This window comes from Manis pentadactyla, chromosome 19 (assembly GCF_030020395.1).
Source record: "Manis pentadactyla isolate mManPen7 chromosome 19, mManPen7.hap1, whole genome shotgun sequence".
Classification (NCBI taxonomy): domain Eukaryota; kingdom Metazoa; phylum Chordata; class Mammalia; order Pholidota; family Manidae; genus Manis; species Manis pentadactyla.
Window position 1 is genome coordinate 11,153,518 of NC_080037.1, and position 12,842 is coordinate 11,166,359.

At 50.2% G+C, this 12,842-nt stretch overlaps 1 protein-coding gene across 6 annotated transcripts in view; it reads left to right on the forward strand.

The window, feature by feature from the left end:
* The window catches only part of KCNN3 (potassium calcium-activated channel subfamily N member 3), a 149,503-nt gene that overhangs the window by 60,591 nt on the left and 76,070 nt on the right, over positions 1-12,842 (forward strand). The gene's annotated exons all lie outside the window — the stretch shown is intronic.

The window sequence follows — 12,842 nt, forward strand, 5'->3', positions numbered from 1 at the left end:
ACGTTACGGGGCCACATGCATGCCCAGGTCAGCCGGTGCGGGGAAATTCAGGTTTCAGATGCTTAGCTCTGGCTGGGGCGTTTCAATCAATGGATCCTATTTTTTTCTGTAATATTCTAGGTAGTACATTTCGCCTCACATCCTTGGATCATAAATATTTGTCTGCAGCTTGTAGTCTTCCTAAAAAATGACTTTGAGCAGGTCATCCTGTATTCACACATTCTCACCTTCCTTGACTTCTAGATAAACTGAAGGCCCGTGACTGCCTTCAAGGTCCCACAGTGAGCCTGGGCTCCATGCGGCCCCGGTCCTGCCCCTGACCAACTGCCCTGTGGTCACTGAACATGGACCAGATCTTACTTTTTTCCTCCTGGCACTTACTCAAATACTCCTCCATCCTAGCTGGAGGTTGAGCTCCTGCACACAGGATCCTGTGTGCGAATCTCTGCAAGTTTGGGTGAACACGATGCCTGTTCACACTGACATTGACAGCTTGTCTTTCTGTAGCAGAGAGTCAAGTGGATCTGGTCTAGATCCCAGCTCTGCTTCTGATAAGTTGTATGACTCTGGGCTAGTTGCTTAAACCTCTCTGTCTCAATTTCCTCATCTGTCAAGTGGGGTCATATTAGTGCTTTGCCTTGAGGCTTGAAGTGACCATTAGATGACATGATGCACAGAAAGCACTTGGCAGAGTGTCTAGCACAGGGTATGAGTTCAGTAAGGTGACTGCTGTTAGTTTTGTTACTATGATTATTTCATCCCATGCCCACTGCCAGTGCCGGGCACACAGTAGGTGTTAATCTTTGTCGAATCAATGAACAAGTGAATGGACATTGAGCTGTGCTCTTATTCCCCATTCTTGTGGATGTGGCCCCTTCCTCCCTGGATGCCCATGTGCTCCCCCCTCCACTGCCCCCAGCACCCTGATGGTTCTTGGAGTGCCTAGGTGCCAGTGGAAGCACATGGGACACTGGAGGTCGAGTTTGTCACCCTTGGTTTGCACATCCTCTTGGGGTGTCAGCTCTTCCACGTTTTTCAGGCCCTGCAGCTGTTGGCTAGGGAAGCCAGCTCTGGAGACAGCTGTGCCTCCGCCATCCTGCCCTTCCCACCCCCTGGGTTGCTGGCTGTCACTTTAAGTGCGCTTAAAAATAGGCGGCAAAAGTTGCCTTTGTTTGAAGTGTAAGATATGTCACTCTCTGAAAGTGATTTTATTCTTACTGCATAAAAGATAAGAAATAAATATCTAGTTAAAGAACTTTTCTGGCTGGCTCTTCTTTCAGGGGGTGGGAACGAGCATCCTTTGTCTTGTCGGCGGCGTGGGCTCCAGGGAAGAGGGAATGTGCTCCCTTCAGAGCCGCCAGCGCGGCCTCTCTGGGCTGCTTCCCCATTGATCTATTCCTTGAGTGAATGGGTTCTACAGAGCCTACAGAGAGATTTTCCCTAATGACTGTGGGTAGAAAAGAATAAAAAGTGACTCTGGGGGTATCTTGGGACCTTAACTGTCATTGCAGGCTGAGACCTCATTTCAGAATGCAAAGGGTCTTCTCTAGTCAGGGACAGTGAATGGGAAGCAGGGCTGTCTGCATAAATTAAAGGGTCTCCCCTGGGTGGGGTGAGGGTCTTCCCCTTCTCCTGATCTCCCTCAGAATCTCAGAGAAACGAGGCTGGAGCCCACTGACCAGCTTGGGCCCAGGACGGGTTGGTGGATAGAGCGGTAATCGGTGTCTTCCTAATAGGTTTCTCCCAGGAAAGCCTGAAGTCTAGGGAAGGAATTCCTGCCTGACAGGCCCTTGGGAAGACCCGTTCTCAGATCGGCCGGCATTATAACTGGTGCCCAGGGAGATGTGGGTGTTGGTCTGCGGAGGGCTGGCTGACGTCTCGCTCTTCCTGTTGGCCCCACATCCTGGCCAGCTCTGGAGCTCTGCACTGGGATATCCTGTATCAAACCCTGGTCCTGAGCACCCATCTCCAGGGTGAGGGTTTGGATCAGAAAAATCCAGAGCCAACTCTGGCCGCCCCGTGGTAGAGCAGCAGCTCTGTGAGGATGGAGGGAGGCCACCCTGGTGTAACACATCACCACAAGCCCAGATTCAGTAAGTGGGGATTCGGTAAATACCCACCTGCATTTGAAAGGAGGGATTAGTGAAAGAACTCACAGCTGCTTTTCCAGCGGGGGTGGGTGGTTACTCAGAATCCCAAGCTGTGCTGTGATCTGCTCTGGGCTGGGTCAGGGGAACAGGGAGGGCAAGCCCCTCCTTTTATTTCAGAGTGACCTGCCTCAATGGCCCATTCCGTAAAAACACAGCCAATGAAACCATCCAAAGCAGTGCAATGACAATGATGACTTTGAGGCCCAGAATAGCAGTCAAAGTCCCTGACATTTGCTCAGGACTCTGCACTTCTACAAAGCTGTTTCCCATGCATGAGTCGCATGACTAGCCTGGTGTTTAAGCTTTTAGTTACAGATGAGAAGGTTGAAGGGCCTACAGGTCAAGGGCCATGCCCAGCACTGTCAGGCAGGAAAAGGCTCCTGTCTGGGGTGCAGAGCCCTGGATACCCCAGCACTCAGAGCCGTTTCAAGTCCAGCTACAGATGTAATCTCAGTGACCTTTCTCAGGTCCTGCATTCTGCTGCCTGATCCCTTAAGCGGTGGCAGCCACCACGTGGGTCACGGCGGCTCCACGCCACGACCTGCTCACTGTCAGCCCCAAGTCTCATCCTCGGGGCACTTGTGTGTTCCAGAGGGAAGCAGTGGAGGCCTTGGGCAGGAGCTAAGCCCTGTCACTTGCCACTCTCTAGGGCGTTTACGGCTGAATGGCCTGCAGGACCCTGTGTGGGGGACAGGACAGGGCCCTTGGAAGCTTCACTTTGTGAGCTTAGCGTGTCTGGGTTCCAAAAGCAGGTCAGCCTGCCCACGTTCCTTGGAGACTCTGGCTACACTGTTTGGATGGTTCCCAGGGACGGTCTACAGAGGCACCCTGAGCAGAACACGGCAAATGCCTCGCACTTTGCTCATTCACCCAATGAGTGGCAGTGACCTTGACCCTCTGGCCTAATCCCAGAGAGCGACCTAACCCGCTTGGTGTCAGCTGGCTGAGGCTGGCGAGCACGCACCTCTTTTCATCCCAGTTTGATCATATTGTAAGTGCTGTTTGTATAAATCATTACGGATACTAGGCTTTGTGTATGTGCTTATAGTAAATATTATATTAGTATAACACGAATACAATAAATGTTAGTATCAAATAATTAAATGGTGATTTACCCCAGTCGTATTGCCTGTCTGCCCAGGGTATGGTGAGGTGGTGGGACTGAACACCTGGAGTTAGAGAGCTCAGGGTTTGAATTTTGTCTCCCCCACCTCTAGCTGTGTGACCTCAGGCAGGTTCTGTGCCTCTCTGAGTGACAGGTCATCATCTGCAAAGTGGGTACAGTTTCAGTGCCCACTCGTGAGTTTCTGTGAGCGTCAGAGTGAGTGCTTGTGGAGGGGTGAGTGCTGCGCCCACCTCACCCCTAGGAGATGCTCTCTAGATGCCGTAGCGCTTTCACAGCTCTTATTATTCCATTAGCGCAGACAGTGCTTCCTGTAGAGGCTGTTCCTGAATTAGTAGCGTCTTGCCATAAATTACGCTTGGGGGATATCCTGATTAAGTCACAGATGAGCCTGAGGTCCAAGATCCACCGCGTTCTTCAGTGTGGAGACCCTGGGTCAGAAGGCTGGGCTTTATTTCCTGCTTTGTCCCTTGCTGCTTCTGTGGGTACTGCTAACACACCCTCCCGGGCTGTGCATGGGAATAATGATGCCTCTCAGGCTACGAGGAGCAGACAAGCTAGTGTGTGCCAGAGAACCTGGCACAGGGCCCAGCACATGTCCATGCCCACCTGTTGTCCTTCCTTCCCTCCTTCGTTTCCAAACCAAGGCTGAGGCTGAGATGAGCCTTACTCACCTTGGCAAGTCTTGGTGAGTCCTCCAGGACTGACACCAGGCAGCAAAGGAGCAGAGGGGTAAGGCTTGGGGTGGCTGCTAGCCATTCCCAGTGCCCATCTCGTTCCAGGAATTGAACTCGAGCTCTCCATTCCTTTTGTACGGCAGTTGCGGAGCCGCGAGTTACCTGTAGGCTCCAGTGTTGGAGCCGGCCTCTCTTGTGGTCTTACGCAGTTCAGAGACAGAGGGAGCCAGAGAATGCTGGAGAGGGTCTCTGTCATCATCTTCAGACTATCGTCCTCACTGGACTGACCACCATTCCTTAAGCATCTATGGTAGGAAGGGCACTGTGTTCCCCAGTCAGTTCATTTATCCAGAATTTAAAGGGTGCTTGCACTGTGCCAGGCATGGGGATATCATAAGGGATACGGTTGATCATACACATGTCTGATCGCTGCCCTCATAGAGCCTCCTGTCCCTGGGGAGGGACAGGGACAGGCAATCACAGTAGAGAAGTAGGTAAGTCAGTGAAAATTCAGACGAGGATAATGAACAGAACTGGGCCATAATGGAGAATACTGGCAGAGGAAGTCATGAGGGTTGGGGTTTCACGGAAGACCTCTTTGAATCAGTGATTTTGGTATTGTGAGATTTATTTCTATTAATATTATCTCCTTTCCCTGAGTACTACATTATCATTTCCTTAGGAAAGTGAGGTTCAGATGGGTTAATTAACTTGCCTCATATCACACAGCTGGTCAATAGAGAAGCAAGAATTTGAACCCTGCTCTGTCTGACTCTAAAGTCCAAGTTCTTTCCACCATCTTTGATTGTCTCCAGGAATCACGATAATCCTGCCCCAGGTGTTCATGGTAATAGGGTGACTGTCAGTATGAGCATTAAAAGACCCCAAGGCCAGGCTCTCTGCCTCCCATCCTAGGGGAAGGGATGATGGGGCTAATCCAGGTGGCCTTTTCCCCTCATTCTCTTGGGACTGGCCTCATTAGGAATGAGATAACACTGCCTCAAGACCAGGTATTTTAGGTCATAGTTTGTCCCAGGCTCCTTATGAAGCTGGGCAGAACATTTCCTGTTTCTGCACACACACCAGGCTGACATGCTCCAGTCCCAACTCCTAAATGCCTTTTACATTTCCCAGTTTACTGATTGTTTCAGTGCCACCAGCTTCATTTGAAAAACCCTTCCATTCATCACAAAAGCAAACCACACAGTTAAAAGAGCCGTCTTCTGTCCTCTGGGCGCTGCGTCATTTCCTGCCCTTGATTGACAACTTGCCCAGGAGCACCTCGCCCGCCTGGGCGAGTGTTTGCCGTGCACATAGACCAGAGGGGCCATCATGCTGGGCTTGGGGGGTTAGGAGGACGTGGCTTGGTCTCTCCCAGAGCTCCTGGCCTTGGACATTTCTGAACCTGCTGCTTTATCGACACAATCAGTTCTTGAATCAAATTTGCAGTCAGTTTACTGTGCGCCTTTGCGACTAGATGAATTGTAGCCTGGGCAGTCTGCACCAAAATCTTTCATTCATTTAAAAATTATATCTAAACATCTATGTATGCATGAAAGTGTATATATATATATATATATGTATGTTGGGTGTCAGCCACGTGTCAGGCACTGTGCTGGGCTGATGGAATATGGAGACGTGTGGAATGCCGGCTCTGCCCTCAATCTGTTCTCAGGCGGGGGTGGGAGATGACACTCCTGTGGACTATAATTCTAGGAGGACAGACTAATAACAAAGAGCTATGGAGACGAAGGGGAGGCGCAAGAATTCAGATATGGAGTGGAGACCAGGAAAAGGGTCCTGGGAGGCTGGGCTTTCCAAGAATTTATGTGCTCTTTCTCTTGCTACTGAGTGTATATCTTCTAAGATAAAACCCCTTTTGATGGCAGTGTTATTCGCCGTCTCCACTTACCTCCGCACACCGGGTCTCACGTGGATCGTTAAAGCAGTGCCGCTGCTTCCTCGCCCTCCTTCCATCACCACCCCACCTGTATTGCTGCTGAGGAATCCAACAGACACACAGATCTGAACCTGGCCTTGTCTGAAAACCTTCAGCAGCTCCCTGCTGTCTTAGAATACCATCTAGACCCCTCAGCATGGCACCCAGACCCTCGGGACACTGGGCCTGCCCTGCTCTGCTCTGCAGCTATTTCCTCCTCGAACACTGTGACAGCCCCGCTGAAGGTCTCTGGGCCCCACCATTCTGCAGCCCGGGGCCTTTGCACATGCCGCCCTTCTCCACCTTGCCTGGTTCGTGAGTGCCTGCTCATCTCTCCAGCCTGAGCTGTCCCATGCTAGGAGGCCTCCCTCACCTCCCTAGCTAAGCTGACCTCCCCCTCTCGGAGGCCCCCACTCTACTTCATGTGCACAGACCCCTTGTTGTGCCTCTCATGTGCAATGCATTCCTCTATTTAGGTGACTATTTTTAGGGAGTCCTTTGGGGCCTCCCAGGCCCATGCTTCTCTGAATCCCCCCATGCCCGGTACAGCATCTAAGAAGAGAAATGTCTCACAAAACGTTTGGCAAATGAGTGACTTATATACAACTTCTGCCGTCTTTTCAGACAGTGACCAGGAGGCCCCAGAATTGAGCCTCCACCCTCAAAGCAGCTTCTCTTCTTGTTATGGTCTGTGAGCAGAAATCTGCCACTGTCCTTGCAGAGGTGGCTCTGTTGTGCGCTCTAATGTGTCTTCTATGTTTACAAAGTGTTTTCTTTCAGGTGGTCAGCCCACGCGGCCAGTTTCTGTCCTCAGAAGCCAGGCAGAGGAGGGAAGTGGCTTCCCAGGTTATACAAAGGCAACCTAAGGCTGGTACTTTAGTTTTGTTTAACACAGAGCTGCAGAAGTATCCTGAGATCACAAAGACTGGGACTTGGGCAGTGTGGCCTCCCTGTTTCCTCAGACGCTTTAGGATACTGTTCTCTCACAGAGTCCCGTTGGCAGTGTTTCAGAGAATGTTCTGTGGAAAATGTGACTGACCTCAGGTGATGCCTGCCTTAGGAACTTACGTGTAGGCTCCTTATGGAATCATCCAGCCACGAGCAGTAACTGTAAACAGGAGGCCTCCCTTATCACACAGAGCGCATGCCCTCAGAGACTGGGCAGGGGACATCTCCGGAGGAGGTCAGTGAACTGGCACCCCTGCCTCCTCAGAGCAGGGCTGGTCAACACGTGGCACGTGTGCCACTAGGATCCCATGCTGTACCCACAGCAGACATAATGAATCGATCCCAGTATTTCTCGATGAGCCCAGCTGTCTTCCCAGAATCCTTCCCACAGAGTGCTCCAGGCAGGCCCCTCCGATCGTTCCGAGCTGATGCAGGAGAAGTGCCTGTCACCCCTCCCTGCTCTTGTGCTTCCTCCTCTGCAGCAGCTCGGTGCCCAGCCTCCCGCATCCCGCTGCTCCGGTTCCTGTGGGCCTCAGTGTGGTTGCAAGACTTACCGGTTCAGAGACTGGTAAGGTAGTAGTGACATACTCTGAGCATGACACAGTCTACTCTCCATAGTCCAAGACTTTTCTCCTCTTGGAGTCCCTGACCTCCACCAGAAGACCCACTTCCTCACTCTAAACGCTGGTCTTGCAGGAAAGGCCTAATGGAGTTCTTTACATGGAGGACCAAGAGGGTCTCTCCTGGCTGGGCGTGCGCTCCTTTAAGGAATGCTTTGTTTTCTTCATTCATCAAGTATCAGTTAAGCACCTAATACTAAAGGCAGTCTTTGGGGAGACAATGAAGGTAGAAACAGATGTGACCTCTGCCCTCCAGGAGCTTATAGACTCATGACAGATCAGAGTCAGATAATTGCACACGTTGCTATAAAATTGCAACTATAAATACTACAAGGAGCCTAGGGTTGACACAGTCAATGGGAGGGTGAATAGGTACTAACTTGACATGGCGTGGAGGGAAGAGCATTCTAAGGGGGAACAGCATGTACAAAGGTTGTGTGTCAGGAAGGAGGTGATGAGCACAGCAGCCTGAAAGACGTCCAGTATGGCTGAAGCGGAGAGTGAGGGGTCAGGACATGGGTGCCCTGGAGAAAGAGGGGCCCAGTCCCCCTCAGAGCCCTGGAAGCTCTGAGAAGATGACTTGTTGTCCTTCTGCATGACAGGAACCCCCTGGGTAGAACCACGGCTCCGTCTCCACTACGTGGGGCAATGCCATGCACGTGTCTGAGGAGTGAAGGGAGTCAGGGATGGAAGGACTGAGGGATGGAAGGACGATGCTCTCTGGAGTATTTGCAAACTCTGGGATAGGTGCCCCCACCCCTCCGGACCATGCTGTCCTTGGGGTCTGGGGCAGGCCGGGCTTTACCTGTAGATCTTCGGCATTCCTTGGCTGAGTCAGCTTAGGTTACAGCTCTGGCCATTACAGGGGTTCACTGCAGGCACTTTGTGCTCTATTTCTGCCCTTCCCCACGCCACTAGTTGAGTAACAGTCCCCAGCATCTCGAATAAGTTCCAAGATTTGATATTGACTTGTTTTCTTTATTAAAGTATTATTAATGATTTATTGAGAATTTAAAGTTCACATTAATAACTATCATTAATGGTAACCCTTTTAGGTGGCTTATAACTTTCAAATGGAGTCTGTTGGTTCCCAAGCCTGGTGGCTTTGTCTGCAGGCTCCCGTGGGGTGTGCCACCCTCACTGGTGGCTGTTTTCTTCCCCTGTCCCCATGGTCCTCCCCAGCCCCCTTTTGTTGTAAGGTGCAGGGATGGAAATCCAGATATGATCTTTCTGATGTCAGCCTCTCTCCAAGGAGCAGACATTTGGGCGCCCCATCTGGTGGAGAGCCGGGAACAGACCTGGCCCTGGGCCTTTGCTGTGGGCAGCAGGAACCAGGCAGCTGTGAGCCATTCAACATGTCGCTCCACTTACAACTCTCTGGCTTTCCATTCATGGCCTTGCGTGTCTGACACCTCACTTGGCACACGATTCATTACAGCTTTTAAATAGCCCTTTCTTTATGGATTGAACTGTCCGTATCCATTTGGAACAGGAAGGTCAGCTATTCCTGAGTGCAATAGTTTTGGGTTAGGGGCTTCCTGCTTGGAGTGCAGAAGCAGGACCGTAACTCAGGGAACTGCCCTCGAGCTGGGCAGAAATGAGAGAGGTGGGAGAACGCACCAGAAGTCTCCTGGCCTGGCCAAAGGAGGGAGTGTGTGCAGAGAAAATTACTTTTAGTTTGCCAACACTTTCAGGCATAGAAAAACATCAAACTTCTATCTGGATCTCAGGCAAGGGAAGGTAGTTCCACCCAAACAGACTGGAAAGTGCTTTGGAATTCACACAGGACTTTCTCTCCCAGATGGACAGGTCTGGATTCCATTTTGAAAACACTTCCCTGGGAGGAACTTCTCCAACATCTCTCTCTCTCTCTCTCTCTCTCTGTCTCTCTCTGTCTCCAAATTGCAAGACTTGACAGTCTCTGAAACCAAAATCCCTCTTGCTACGGTTAAAGCCTCTTAGGGACCAGTTAAACTGGAATAAAGGATGGATATAGCAAAACATGCAAATTCCCTTTTCTTTTAAAGAGAGCTATGTCTCATGGATACTACCTGAATAAAGGCATCAGTTTGTTATTACCATCCTGGGATTGTAACTGGGGAGGGTGGTTGCAGAAATCCTTGTGAAAATCTCCCACACTCTCTTTAGGGAGGGCAAGCCCTACCAGCTTCCTGTGGAACATTCTGGTTCCTATTGTTGCTCTCCCTTTATAGACTGGGCTCCACTAAGAGTGTACCTCCTTCTGTTGCTGGCTGAAAGGCTATTTGATACAATCCCAATTAAAGGAAAAGGATTTGGCATGCTTGTGGGACATGGCAGAGAGGGGTAGGAGGGAATGAACTGCCCGGGCGCTGCATGAGTCCCCTGACCCTCTGTAAAGGGACAGCCATTAGCAACATCGGGGCCCTTTGTTGCCTTTCAGATTCCCACAGTGAGCGCCACCCAATTTTGCCACCATGGTGACAGGACTTATTCTCATGCCTGTCTGCCTGTATCCACTCTCCATTCTGAGCTTGCAATGGCTTCACCCTCCACTGATCATGACACAGGTGCCACCTGCCACTCTGGCTTGGATTCTCTTGCAATCACACTGTCTCCTTTGCTATCCCCTGGCCCCATGGAAGGCTGCTTTTACAGACAGGATGTTACAGACAGGTTGGCAGGTGAGGTGATTTCTGAGGGGCTCATGTGATGCCCAAAGGAAGGCAAGTCACCTCTCGGAATAGATTTGGTTCTTTGTCCTGAGTTCATGCAAACAGTAGAGTTTTGCCAAGATTAAAATAAAAAGTCTGAAATAAAATAAAATCCTCAAGTATCTGAAAACCCCACTCATTTGGCAACAGAGGGACACAAATGTCCAAAAGTCCATGTACTTTAAGCCACGGGAGAGGCATGGAGTCACTCTCAAGTTAGAGGGGGCCTCAAGTTCTTTGTAAAATTCACATCAGAGCCCCCTGGTCCCCTTCAAGATTCCTTTCAAGGACAGGTTTGAGCCACCCACTCTTTACTGCAACAGCAAGTGGATTTACACTCATCTGCCTCCACCCCACTCTCAAGCCTCTGTGCTTTTATTGTTTTTGTTTTTAACCAAACTTAGTTGTTAACTCCCCTGTGTGTAGGGCTTCTAGAAGTTCCAGCCCACAGCTGGGGAAAACGGCAGTAACAGGCTCACCTCTTTGAGCCCCCACTGTGCCCCAGCCACAAGAAAGGGTAAGATGCAATCCCTACCCTGAAAGAACTCTCAGTTTAGAGCAAGTGCTCCTTTTAAAAAAGAATTGTGGTAAAATGCACATAATCTAAAACTTACTATCTTAACCATTTCTCGGTGCGCAGTTCAGTACTGTCAAGTACATTCACACTGCCTTGCAACCAAACTCCAGAACTGTTTTGATCTTGCAAAATGGAAACTGTGTACCCACTGAACTCCCCATTCCCTTCTTCCCCCGACTCCTGGCAACCACCATTCTATTTTCTGTCTATGAGTCTGATCACTCTGTGAACCTCATGTAAGTGGAATCCTATAGTATTGTCTTTTTGTGACTGGCTTATTTCCATTGGCACAATGTCCTCCAGGTCCTTCCATGCTGTAGCATGGGTCACAATTCCTTCCTTTTCAGGGCTAACTAATATTCCGCTGTAGGTCTAGACCAGATTTTGCTTATCTATTTATCCATCAGTGGACACCTGGGTTACTTCTACCTTTTGGCTATTGTGAATAATGCTGCTGTGAACATGGGGGTGTAAATATCTCTTTGAGAGCTTGCTTTCAAACTCTCACCTATCTGAGCTGTGCCACTCACTGCCTGGGTGACCCTGGCAGCTTGTGTGACTTCTTGCACCCTTAGTCTTCTAGTCTATAAAGTTGGGGTAATGATAATACTCCCAGAATTGCCGAGAAAATTACACTAACATAGCACAGGTTAAAAGCATGTTGTGGAAGGCTGAATAATGTACACCCCGCCCCCAAATCCAGGTCATAATCCCTGGAATATTACCTTCTGTGGCAAAAGGGACTTGGAAGATGTGGTCAAATTCAGGATCCTGAGGTAGAGGGATAATACTGGATTTTTGGAGTGTGTCCTAAATGTAATCACATGTGTCCTTATAAAAGTGAGGCCGAGGGGGATGGGACCATAGAAGAGGAAGGAAGGGATGTGAGCAGTGAAGCAGGGGAGGAAGGCCATGAGATGAGGAGAAGGCAAGGAACCGGACTCCCCCTGAGCTCCCAGAAGGCACCAGCCCTGCTAACGACCCTGACCTTAGGCCGGTGAGACTCAGTTCAGACTTCTGATTTTCAGAACTGAAAGAGAATAAATATGTATTGCTGAAAGTCACTACTTTTGTGGTAGTTTGTTAACACAATAGGAACTAGTACCCATGGACTCTGGGGCCAGGCCGCCTGGGCCGCATCCAGGCTCCTCCATTTACCTGCTGTGTGACCTTGAGTAAGTCACTTTACCTCCTCATGCCTCAACTTCCTCGTCTTTAAATGGGGGTAATAACGGGGCCCACTGTATAGGGTTGTTCTGAGGATTAAGTGAGTTAATATTTGTAAAACATTGAAAATAGTGCCTGGAGCCATGTAAGTGCTGTGTGCGCATTTGTTGAATAAAATCCCTCCCACGCATGTGGATGCTCTGGCTGACAGGAGGCCATTGGATGGTGCCAGGGGACACTAACTGGTCTGGTGGCTTTGGTGTGCTCAGCAGAGCCCACTGAGGAAGGCCGGGGAGTATATGGCACCTTTCAGGAAAACCGTCAGCCGTGTTGGTTCAAATAAAGCATAGACGCCTGAAGGGTGGACTTCAGTTTTCTGTTACACCGAACACGCCACACTTTCCACTTCCCAGTCTTCCTTGAAACATGACTACCTCTTACTCCAAATCAAAAGTCATGGTCAAATAAGTTTGAGAAACTACACTTCAAAGCTGACTGGTTTTCCTTTCTTTAGGATTTCTCAGAACCTAATATGCAAACAAGCCCAGTGAATCTCCAAGAGACGTTTCCCACACACTGGCCACTGGACTGCTTTTTATGGCACGTCCTGCGAGCCTAGTGTGCTGCAGAGGCCGCTGTAGATCGATCTGGGAGCCCAGGGCTGCCGGAGACCGTAGATGAGGTAGGCCAGGCCACCTGAGAGGAGCGTCGGGGTCCTATTTGCCTGACCTCAGAACAATGTAGAAAATATAGCTGCCGCTGCTGTATATATACTATCCCAGACCGTCAGAGAGGATTACGGACAGACCCACCCCTGATGTCTGCAGGGCCTAGGGCCAGTCTCAACTGAGGCCCCCAGCCCCCAGTGCCGAGTCCCTAGCATGTCCCCCTTTCTGCCCTCTCCTGGATTATCCAGTTCCCTGAGGACTCTTGTGGGTACCTCAGCCC